Genomic DNA, 13,050 nt, shown 5'->3' with positions numbered 1-13,050 from the left:
CTATGGTCTTGGACTGGACACTGTCTCATTGAGTTAGGAAGGTCATGTTTTTGGCCTTTTGTGATTAGGTTAAGTTTTGAGGTCGTACGAGAATTTACGGTGCAAGGTGCCAAAATGACTCTCGAAAGAGCGATTTATGTTTTTGGCCTCAATTCGCCAAAAATTCGAGTACTGTAATTTTAGGAGCATTAATTCATCATTTTAGGTGTATTTTAATCATGGCTAAATGATGGTTCGATGTTGGTTTAGGTTGGTAAGAAGCCATGGTTAAATACTAAGTCATCGGGCGTAATTGTCTCGTTTTTGGATTCAATTACGATGTGTTGGTCAAGTTAAAATCATTTGCATGTTTTCATGTTAGAATTGGATTGCAGCGAGCCTGGGAACGATCCAACCCATTTGGTAAAATAATATGGAATATTTAATTATTTTATTTAATTATATTACGTACAAATATATAAAATATTCATTTTTGAGATTTATGCGATATTGCTTGTGGCCACTTCATTATCATGGGATTATTACTTCACCCGGTGGTCATTTACCGGTTCAGTTCAGTTCATTTATTGGTATGGATGTCCAGTCCAAGGGCTGTGATGATCTCTACCGCCCAGTATACTGTGGTTTAGTCTGATCAGGCGATCCAGTTCAGTTCAGTTCAGGGGTCACTTGCGTAGAACATAATCTCAACAGAAAATTTATGGTATGTTATTTTATGACAGGGCTCGATCGAGCAAACATTCCACTTATGATTTTCAGTTCAGTTATGCACGTGTTATAATTACTTGTGGCATGATATTTCTACGTTACGCCAGACTCATGATATTTTTACCACGCATGAAATTTTATTATTATTACTTGTTATTTATGATATAAGTATGCTGAGTCTTTAGACTCACTAGACTTGATTGTTGTAGGTACTGATGAGGGCGGGGACCAGTGACCCATCTTGGGTCGGCAGTAGTGGAACCCGAGGACCTCATTCTCAGCATTTACCATTTTTATGCCCAAACATTTTATCTTTTGTTGGATTATTTAAAATTGTTATTTTGAAAACAATAATTACTTCCGCTGCTATTTTGAACATTAAAATTTTTATCAGTTTATTTCATGAATGAGACATTTCATTTATTTAAAGAGAAAATTTTAAATTTTTCCGCAAATTTTCAAATACGAATTTCAGGCCTTTACATAAATCTTCCTATCCTAGAATTTGTTAGATAGGAAATGGAGTATGATATCAAGGGATTTTGAGGGATATTTTGAAGGTGATGACGATTTTTCTATCTACCAAATCATGGGAGAATATTGCTTAATTGTTAATTAGTGGTAATTAAAAAGAAGGGAATTATTTACCAAGTAAAGAATAGGGAAATGAATCAAGGTGGTGAGTTGGCAATCAATATTAAATCTCAACATTAGTGGCCGAAATCTAGCTATTAAAAATGGGTAATATGGGGACCCGGACGCTAATCAAGTTCATAATCGTCATTGAGACAATTTAATCAATTATAATAAACAGGGTCTAACTTTTTTTTTAAATGCGGAACGTAATAGAAATCATAGTAGTATACATATCAGTATAAAATAAGGTACAAGTCCTGTACAGCATACATTCAATATAGACTAAGGTTCAACAACTAGCTATCAAGTGTTCAAACTCTATCTACAGCAACGTCAAAGTCCGTGGTCTCCACTCTAATCATGATCTCTTGTCATCTCCTCGACCCTAATCCTGTCCCACCTGTTGTCATGCACACATACAAACACGACAACAGCCGGATAATTCCGGTGAGAATATAATCCCAGTATAAATCAACGAACATGCAATCATATAATCAATATAAAGCATGAAGCAGATATCAGATATAAATCAAAGACTGAAACATAATTAATATAAAACTATCAATCATACTCGTGACTCCACGACTCAGACTAGACTAAATCCTAGTCTAGGGATCCCGGTTTCCAGACGTTGGTATTCCTATATCGACCAACAGTAATAGAAAAAACTCCGATTATATCCACGTCGATATAACCAAACATCCAGTGTTTTGACCTATCCGTCACAGACTGTGGCACTATCGCCAATACACTATCTTGTGACATCGTGCAATGTGCCCGTGGCGATCCCACCACTATCAGGCACTTCTGTCACAAGATCACTCGTCTAATACATGCTTCCTATAAATCAATAGAACAACATATAAAATCAAATCAATGCATATAACAACAATAAGTATGTGATTTATGGAAACTCAAGTACATCCTACTTGAGTCGATCTCCCAATACCACATTGACTTATACCTTTCGTTTGTAGTCTCGGTCTGAAGCAATAACCGTTCTGAACTAAAGACTGTCTCTGTAAATCTGAAACGACATATCGAGAATCATAATATCAACTTTCCATTCTCAATTCAACACTGAATCTGATTAATCTGGATTTAATTCAAATCACGGCATAACGGCACAATCTCAGTATCCCCGTCCATACCATATCAACAGACATCAATTAAAAATCATAACTCATATCCGATACAATCTGTAATTCATTCATAATCCAAATCTGTCAGATTTCAAATCAGTATAATCAGAAAATCATAAAAGTTCCATAATCAGTCTGTTTTTCAATCTGACTTCGATTCTATGATGTCTAACATGCCAAGAATATCATATATGAGTCATATCAAATTCCTACAACATCATATTTTAAAATGATGATAGAACTCAGTAAAACTTACGTCCAGTTGTAGCCTGCTTCGATAGGAACACAGTACTGAAGTCGGATTTAAACTCGGACGTACAGATTTCTACCAAATCAAATTCTTAGAATCAAGGTCAAAGCTTTCCTCGACAATTCTCGTTCTTTCCTCTTTTCTGAATGAGGAAATTGAACCAAATTTATATATATATTGCATGATGAAGCCAAGTGGATCATCCTTCATAAAACACGTCTCACCGCGGGTGCGCTACATATTGGACCGCGGGTGAACTGAACGTACTGGATCACATCAAACAATTCAGAAGACACGACCGCGGGTGCGGTGCTTTTTGTACCGCGGGTGCGGTGCCTCTACTGTACCCACACCGCGGGTGCGGTAGCTTTTATGGCGCGGGTGCGGTGAGCGTACTGTATTTCTTCCAAAATTTCAGATGAACCACCGCGGGTGCACAGTCTTTTGAACCACGGGTGCACTGTCTTTGCACATACCTTATCACACGTTATCTCAAATCATGTCTCGGTTGGACCTTTCATAATCACATTAAATTATAAATCAATAATCGTTTATTAACAGCGATTAATTTTCGGGCATTACATTTCTCCCCCCCTAAGATATGATTTCGTCCCCGAAATCACAGGCAATCAATCTTATCAATATGAAGCCATGTAATAGAAATTGAATAGAAACTTACATCTGTGAAACAATTCTTGGAATTATTGTCTCATATCTGATTCAGTCTCCCAAGTGGCTTCTTCAGTGCCATGACGAGCCCATTGCACTTTCACAAGAGAAATAGTCTTTGTTCTGAGTTGCTTTTCTTTACGATCGATAATTCGAATCAGCTTTTCAAGGTAACTCAGAGATTCATCAAGCTCGGCCTCGTCTGGCTGAATAATATAAGAATCATCGGGGAGATATTTCCGCAGCATAGATACATGAAAAAAAATCATGTATCCCAAATAATGAAGGTGGTAATGCGAGTCGATAGGCACGATCTCTTATCTTCTCGAGAATCTCATATGGACCAACGTATCGTGCAACTTTCCTTTCTTGCCAAATCTGACAACTCCTCGGAAAGGTGAAATTTTCAAAAATACTCGATCTCCAGTCTCAAATACCAACGGTCGTTGTTTGATGTTGGCATATTTGGCCTGTCGGTCCTGAGCTGCCTTCATTTTCTTCTGAATCAGCTTCACTTTTTCCCGTCATATTTCTGATCATATCAGGTCCAATCTCAGGAACCTCAGAGATATTGATAGGCGGTGTTTTTACGTGTTTATTGCATTAGTTTTATTTGTGTTTGCATTGTGCATGCATGCATTTCATTTACATTTTGTTCATTTTAGAGTAATCATTTGCATTTTATCATATCTCACTGTTGGGTGATGAATTTGCAGGAAAAATGGTCGGAAAACGGAAAATATAGCAAAGTGTGCAAAGTTGAAGAATTCGGACAGAATACTCGGCGCCCGAGCGGTAGAATTTTACCGCCCGGGCGCGAAAGATGACTAATTGAGCAAGCCTTACAGAAAGTTGGCGACCGAGCGGTACTTTTATACCGCCCGGGCGCGAGAAGACGAAGTGCCAGACAGAAAGTTGGCGCTCGGGCGGTACTTTTCTACCGCCCGAGCGCGAATGCCGCACCAGCCGAGGGACATCACAGAAAGTTGGCGCTCAAGCGGTACTTTTCTACCGCCCGAGCGCCGCCTATTTTTGGAAATTATTGTGCGCGATTCTCTACCTTATTTTGGAGGTGTGGTTGATATGGTAAGGATATTGCTCGTTTTTGAGAGATTCAGACATTATTGAAGGAGCACAAGGAGTTTTTGGAGAGCTTTTGCACTTGGATTGAAGATTCGACGGTTTCCGGGCATCGTTCTTCGCAGATTTCATCACGTCTCGTATTTCAAGTTTATTTTCCTTTATTTAAATATTGTTTTGCTTATTTTAATTATGAATTCTAGTAGCTAAACTTTCATATTTGTTGGGATTAAAGGGGATCCTACCCCGAACGTTGAATCGAATTAATTTATATTTTGATTGTGCGTTATTCTTGATTTTACTACTGTTTTATCGTGTCATTAAAGAATAGCTAACTTTAACGACGTTTTATATCACGAGTGAGTTCGAGAGAATAACGAGTGATAGGATCGAGTAGTAGAATTCGCGGACCTACAATTTACATAGATATATGAAATTGGATACGTGCCGATAGTCATAGTCCTTGGGGTCGAAAACTAGGGGATTTCATCAATCGAAATGCGATTCATTCTTGATAAATAATTAAAGACATTTAATTACTTCATTGAGTGAATTAGTTTGGCATAGCTCGAGAGAGTGTGTTCAATAGATTAGGAAATCCTGTCGGAAGCGTAGATCACGATCGAACGAATTAATTGATTAACGAGGGGTAAGTGAACCGAGATTCCCAACAAATCCATTTCTCATTGAGTTTAGTTCAATCATTTTAGATATAAATTCTCATTCATCACTTGTTGAGTCATTTTGATTGCATATTTAATTGAGTATAGTAGGAATAATCACACAAATCAATTTTCGTTGCTAAATGTAAAATAACTGAAAATAGTAATTGTTAAACACAGTCTTCAGCGGAACGATACTCGTACTCACGTACACTATATTATAACTTGACATCGTGCACTTGCGATCAATTTTTGAGCATACAAAATAATATTTTATTGGGGATTTCACTGTGCAAGTTTTGCTCGATCAAGTTTTTGGCGCCGTTGCCGGGGACTGTTAATCTACAATTTTATTTTTAGTTATTTCCTTTAGCATTATTTCATTTCTCTTGAGATAACACTTCACATTTTCTTACAGATATCCCTTCCAGTGCATGCCAAAGTCACTTGACGTGGAGCTTGAATTCGATCCTGAAATTGAAAGAACCTTCCGCAGAAGGAGACAACAGCAGAGGCTTAAAGAACTTATGGAGAGACACGAGCCAGAACGCGAGGAGGAACAGCGTGAGGAGAGACATATCGAGATGCCACGCCGTATACCAATGCTGGAGTATGCCCAACCTTCTTTGGAGGGTGCACGCCCTAGCATTGTGAGACCTATCGTGCGGGCAAATCACTTCTAAATCAAACCAGCCATTATCCAGATGATTCAGAACACCGTCCAATTTGGAGGAACTGCTGTGGACGATCCAAACACACACGTCGCGGATTTCCTTGAGATTTGCGATACTTTTAAATTTAATGGAGTTTTTGATGATGCTGTTAGACTGCGTTTATTTCCTTTCTCTTTGCGTGATAAAGCTAAAGCTTGGTTGAATTGTTTACCTGTAGGTTCGATCGCTACATGGGAGGACATGGCGAAGGCGTTTCTCATCAAATACTTTCCTCCATCAAAGACCATGAAGCTGCGGGCAGACATCACAACATTTGCTCAGTTCGATCAAGAGTCACTATATGAGGCGTGGGAGCGTTTCAAAGATCTATTACAAAGATGCCCCCATCACGAGTTGCCACTTGGGTTAGTCGTTCAAACCTTCTATTATGGCTTACTTACTCCTAATCGTACTATGATAGATGCTGCTGCTTGTGGAAATCTATTGAGAAAAACTGCTGAGGAAGGCTATGAGCTACTGGAGGAGATGGCTGCTAGCAGTTATCATCCTCAATCTGACAGGAACAACCAGCGGAGAAGTGCCGGAGTTCACCAGGTAACTGATTTTTCTGTTATTACTGCACAACTTGACGCTCTAAACAGGAAAATAGACGGCTTGAATGTGGGTGGCACGGCTATGCGTCTTCAAGAGATATTCTGTGAAAAGTGTGGAGGAGAGCACTATGTGAAAGACTGTCAAGATGGAAATCCCTTCTATGTCAAAATGAGGCACCGGTGAATCAAGTGGGAGTCCAAAACCGCCCAAGGAATGACCCTTATTCGAACACATACAATCCTGGGTGGAGGCAACATCCTAACTTCTCATGGGGCGATCAAAACAGTCAAACTAGACCGCAAGGAGGACAACAATATGGCAAACAACCGATGTATAGATCCGATCCTCCTAGAGAAGAAAAGTCCAACTTGGAACAAATGATGTCTAAGTTTATTTCATCCACTGAAACTCGACTCCAAAACCAAGATGCATCAATAAAGGGACTCGAGAATCAAATTGGACAGTTGGCCAAGATGATAGCAAGTAGAGAGCAAGGCACCTTGCCAAGTAAGATAGAGACGAATCCAAAAGAGCAAGTGAAGGCTATTGAGTTGAAAAGTGGGAAAGTTTTGGAGTCAAGGGAAAAAGAGAAAACTCAAACAGTGGATGAGCAACCCGCGACATCTCAAGGTAAGTCTTCTAACTCCACACTAGCACCCACTGCACAACCAAAAATCGTTATACCTCCTCCTTTCCCTGCAGCACTTAAAAAAGCAAAACTAGATGCACAATTCGGTAAGTTTCTCGAGGTGTTTAAAAAGTTGCATATTAATATTCCCTTTGCCGATGCTCTAATGCAAATGCCTAGCTATGCTAAATTTTTGAAGGATATCTTAGCAAATAAGAGGAAGTTGGAGGATCATATGACAGTCAACTTAACTGAAAATTGCTCCGCTTTGGTGCAAAACAAAATCCCACCTAAGCTAAAAGACCCAGGGAGTTTCTCTATTCCTTGCATGATTGGTGATGTTGTTTTTCATAAAGCATTATGTGATCTTGGTGCAAGTATTAATCTGATGCCATTTTCTGTGTTTAGGAAACTTGGGTTGGGAGAGCCTCAGCCGACGAGGATGTCCTTGAAACTGGCTGACAGATCTGTCAAGTATCCCCGCGGAGTGGTTGAGGATGTGCTAGTGAAGGTGGACAAATTCATTTTTCCTGCCGATTTCGTGGTGCTCGACATGGAGGAGGATACCGAGATGCCTCTCATTTTGGGGAGACCATTCATTGCGACTGGCAAGGCACTTATTGATGTGCAAGAGGGAAAGTTGAAATTGAGAGTGGGCGAAGAAGAGATTACATTTGATGTTTTTAATGCACTTAAGCACACACTGCATTCTGATAGTTGTTTTAGAATTGATGCTTTTGACTCTCTTGTATCCAACTATGTGCAGGATGCTCTTAGGGACCCTTTGGAGGCCACTATCAATACTGAATTGGGAGAAGAGGAGTTAGACGAAGAAAGAGCTGAAATTGTGGCACACTTTAATGCCAAATAACCATGGAGAAGGCCAATGAGGATGCGATTGGAGGATCTAGGAGAACGAAGAGATTTGACCCCTCAAAGGTCAAGCATCGAGGATCCACCAACGCTTGAGCTAAAGCCGTTGCCCCAACACCTCAAGTACGTATACTTAGGTGAGAATAACACTTTACCTGTCATTATTTCTGCTGCTTTGACAGATGTGATGGAGGACAAGCTGTTGGAAGTTTTGAAAGAGCACAAGGGTGCATTTGCGTGGAAGGTGGCAGATATCAAAGGAATAAGTCCATCCGTCTGCATGCACAAGATCTTGATGGAAGAGAAGTACTCACCTCTTGTGCAACCTCAAAGACGATTAAATCCAAAGATGCAAGAGGTAGTAAAGGCCGAAACAATTAAGCTTCTCGACGCAGGTATTATCTATCCTATATCTGATAGTGCATGGGTAAGTCCTGTTCAGTGTGTGCCAAAGAAAGGTGGGATTACCGTTATCACAAATGAAAATAATGAATTAATACCCACTAGGACTGTTACGGGATGGCGTGTGTGCATTGATTATAGGAAACTGAATGATGCTACCCGAAAAGATCACTTTCCCCTTCCCTTTATTGATCAAATGCTTGAGAGGTTAGCGGGTCATGAGTTGTATTGTTTTTTAGATGGGTATTCTGGGTATAACCAAATCATGATTGCGCCCGAGGACCAAGAGAAAACCACTTTCACTTGTCCTTATGGCACTTTTGCTTTTAGACGGATGCCATTTGGTTTGTGTAATGCCCCTGCCACTTTTCAGCGATGCATGACTGCTATATTCCATGATATGATTGAGACTTTTCTTGAGATATTTATGGATGACTTCTCGATTTTTGGCTCGTCTTTTAATGATTGTTTGCAGAACTTGCAGGTAGTGTTGAGGAGATGTGAGGAGACAAACTTGGTGCTTAATTGGGAAAAATGCCACTTTATGGTACAAGAGGGAATTGTCCTAGGGCACAAGGTTTCGGGGCACGGAATAGAGTTGGATAAGGCGAAAGTTGAAGTTATCAAGAACTTACCACCTCCGGCGTCCATAAAGGGAGTTAGAAGTTTTCTAGGCCACGCCGGTTTTTACCGACGTTTCATCAAAGATTTTTCTAAAGTTGCAAAACCGTTATCTTCTTTACTCATGAAAGATGTGCCTTTTGATTTCAATTCTGATTGTTTGCAGGCATACGAGAAGTTGAAATAGCGCTTAGTGACGGCTCCTGTCTTGGTGGCACCGGATTGGGATCTACCCTTCGAGATCATGTGCGATGCTAGCGATACTGCGGTAGGTGCTGTCCTCGGACAAAGACAAAACAAGGTATTTCACACCATATACTATGCAAGTAGGACTCTAGATGAAGCACAGTTGAATTATGCCACCACCGAAAAAGAGTTACTTGCAGTAGTGTTTGCACTTGACAAGTTTCATGCTTATCTTGTTTTGTCGAAAGTAATTGTGTTTACTGATCACTCTGCCCTTAAATATTTACTTGCAAAGAAAGATGCAAAGCCACGCTTACTTCGGTGGATTTTATTATTGCAAGAATTTGATGTGGAAATAAAAGATAAGAAGGGTGTTGAGAATGTGGTTGCAGATCATTTGTCTAGATTAGAATTTATCAGTAATGATTGTGTGACTGATGCGATTAATGATTGGTTTCCGGATGAGCAGTTGTTTGAGGTGAAAAATTTTCCATGGTATGAAAATTTTGCGAATTTTCTTGTTACAGGCTCACCTCCCCCAAATCTAACATTTCACCAAAGAAAGAAATTCTTTTCGGACGTGAAATTTTATTTTTGGGAGGAACCTTTCTTGTTTAAGATTTGTGCAGATTCTATGATTCGGAGATGTGTGGCGGAGGAAGAGATGGGATCGATTCTTACTCATTGCCATGACCGTGAGGTAGGTGGTCACTTTGGACCAACGAGGACGGCATCTAAGGTACTCGAATGTGGCTTTTATTGGCCAACCCTCTTTAAAGATGCTCGTTCTTATGTGCTAGCATGTGATAAATGCCAACGGACAGGTAACATCTCTAACCGTCACGAAATGCCTTTAAATAATATCATTGAGTGTGAGGTTTTTGATGTGTGGAGAATAGATTTCATGGGACCGTTTCCCAGTTCTTTCACGAAAAAATACATTTTGGTGGCGGTGGATTATGTGTCTAAGTGGGTAGAGGCGGAAGCATACGCCACTAATGATGCTCAAGTGGTTCTAAAATTTTTGAAGAAAAACATTTTTAACCGCTTTGGAACACCACGAGCAATCATTAGTGATGGTGGCACTCATTTCTGCAACAAACTCTTTGAAAAACTTTTAAGCAAATATGGGGTCACACATAAAATCTCTACCCCTTATCACCCCCAGACGAGTGGTCAAGTGGAAGTGTCAAACCGAGAGATAAAGAGAATTCTGGAGAAAGTGGTAGGCGTCAGTAGGAAAGACTGGTCGGTGAGGTTAGATGATGCTCTATGGGCATATAGGACTGCTTTTAAAACACCTATAAGCACTACACCGTATAGGTTGTTATTTGGTAAAGCATGTCATTTACCTGTCGAGTTGGAGCATCGGGCATATTGGGCAACAAAAGCGCTGAACTTTAATTTTACTGATGCAGGTGAACAACGTTTGCTTCAATTGGACCAATTGGAGGAGTTCCGGAATTTGGCTTATGATCTTGCACTGTCTTACAAGGAGAAAACCAAAAAGGCTCATGACAAAAGAATCATTGAGAGAGAATTTAAGGAGGGTGAAAGTGTTCTGCTCTACAACTCCCGGTTGCGCTTGTTTCCCGGTAAATTGAAGTCGCGATGGTCCGGTCCATTCGTGATCTCGAAAGTTTATCCATCGGGAGCTGTGGAATTGAAAGATGGGAAAGATGGGACATTTACGGTCAATGCCCAGCGCCTAAAGCACTACATGGGTGGCACAGTTGAGCCACAACTTGGAATCACACGGTTCCAAGAGAAGCCGAACTGAGACGGACCGACAGTCAAGCTCTCGACTATAAATTGAGAACTCTTTCTTTTCCCTTCTCTTGTATTTAATTTAATTCTCTTTTTCTTTCGTGTCAGTTTATTTTATTTTCCAGTTGTATTATTTAAAAAAAAAAAATTTATTTCGATTCTGGGCAGAAAGTTGGCGCTCGGGCGGTATTTTTATACCGCTCGAGCGCGAAACTTCCCTTGGCATACAGAAAGTTGGCGCTCGGGCGGTAATTTCTTACCGCTCGAGCGCGCCTGCTTACCTCTGACTATTACATTACAGAAGGTTGGCGCTCGAGCGGTAACTTTTTACCGCTCGAGCGCGACCGCTTTAATAAGCGAGATCCCCTTTCCCTTCTTCATTCTGCACGAAATTTTTCCCCTTTCACTCATTCAAATCCCTAACTCACTTCCACTCTCCTCTCATCTTCTTGCAGGCAATCACTCCAACCATCACGATTCAAGCATCGTGGGCAAGCGCCTCCTGCGGAATTCAAGCGTCATCTTCTCCGATTCCCCCAAAATCTCTCATCCGCTACTATGGCTCCAAAGAAGAAACAAAGAGGTACTTCCGACTCTTCCTCCTCTTCGACTTTTGATAGGCATCGATTTGTTAGTGAGAAAGCGCGGGCTAGGTATGAGCATGCCAAGATGAATAGAAATCCGATAGTAGAGAGGGGATTCCGAAAAGAATCTGCCGATAGGCACATAGGAACTCGGATAGAATTGGAACGGCGCGGATGGGAAACTTTTTCCAATCATCCTAAGGCGGCGGTAGTTTCGGTGGTGCGTGAATTTTACGCGAATGCTATGGATGGGAGAAATGGGACGGTGTTTGTTCGGGGTGTACATGTCCCGTGTGACTCGGCAACTATCAATGCTTTGTTGGAAACGGCGGAGGTCGACAACTCTCATTTTGAGGCTTTAGCTGCTGACCCGAACTATGACTTGATTATCACCGCGCTATGCCATCCGGGTGCCGGTGCGATGTGAAAACCAATGGGCGGACCGCCGAGCTGTTTCGATGAAAAATTCTTGACCATTGACGCTGCCATGTGGTACTTATTTGTAGCCCGACGGATGATGCCGGACTCGCATAAGAGCGAGGTCCAAAAGGAACGAGCGGTTCTCCTTTTTGCGTTAACTCACGGCTACGACGTGAATGTGGGCACACTTATCCACTCTCAAATCATGTTGTGTGCTCGCAACAGTCACGTCGGTCTGTTCTTCCCGACAATTATCTCCGAGTTGTGTGCCCGTGCGGGAGTTCTATTCCGGGACGACGAGGAGTGGATTCAAGCCATGAAGCCGATTTCCATCGAAGACGATAAGCGAAAGTATGCCAAGCGACAGATTGACTTCCCCACTGAGGAGGAAAATTTAGGTGGCTCTAGTGCCGCCGCTCCACGCCGCCGTCCACCACTACCCCGCCGGCGAACTCACACCGATATGATGGCTGAGAATCTCGCTTTCCAAACGTATCAGGGTCAATTCAACTCGTATGTCACCGACCATCTGTCTCACATTGACTCCATGATGCGCTCGCTGCTTGTGCAAGGAGGCACTGAACCAGGGACCTTGCCGCCGTCTCCGCTACCTCCTCCCCCATTTTAGTTCCAGTATGATTATTACCAGCAAGGGGATGCCGCTGGAGTGCAACCGCCGGAACATGACGAGGATCAGCCTTGATCAGGGGAGTTTACTGTTTCCCCTTTCCTTTTTATTTTGCATACTCTCTTGCATTTGCATTCATGGTTCTTTTTGTTCTTAGTTTTTGTTTCGTTTTGTGCAATGAGGGCATTGCACAACTCTAGTATGAGGGGGGCGTAGATTGTTTTGTTAGGTTGTTTTGCGTGTTTTGTTAATTGGTTTTTAAGTCGTTGCATTTATGTTATTTGAAGTCGTTTATGGTGAGAAAACATGGTTTATGAGCCAATGATGATGATGATGTTGAATTGAAAAGCATTGATTGGGTCACTTCATGAATGATACTCTTGATTGTTGAAACATGAATTTTGGTACAAATTTTGAACTTTTTGAACACATATGTGTGGGGACTAGAATTTTGTAGGAAAAATGGTGATATTTGAAGGTCGTGTGTGGTTAACTTGAAAGACATCATTTATGAGTTGATTTAGCA

General features: G+C 41.2%; 1 non-coding gene across 1 annotated transcript; it reads right to left on the bottom strand.

Moving 5' to 3' along the window:
- Positions 1-6,110: 6,110 nt before the first annotated feature.
- On the bottom strand, positions 6,111-6,216 carry LOC140815743 (small nucleolar RNA R71). The gene has a single exon (XR_012114392.1). It is a non-coding gene; the product is annotated as a small nucleolar RNA R71 (small nucleolar RNA).
- Between the last annotated feature and the right edge of the window lie 6,834 nt (positions 6,217-13,050).

The sequence above is a fragment of the Primulina eburnea genome, chromosome 15, assembly GCF_022965805.1.
Source record: "Primulina eburnea isolate SZY01 chromosome 15, ASM2296580v1, whole genome shotgun sequence".
NCBI classification, from domain to species: Eukaryota; Viridiplantae; Streptophyta; class Magnoliopsida; order Lamiales; family Gesneriaceae; genus Primulina; species Primulina eburnea.
The sequence above is the reverse complement of the archived record's forward strand: the minus strand, read 5'-3'. Positions and strand labels throughout refer to the sequence as shown.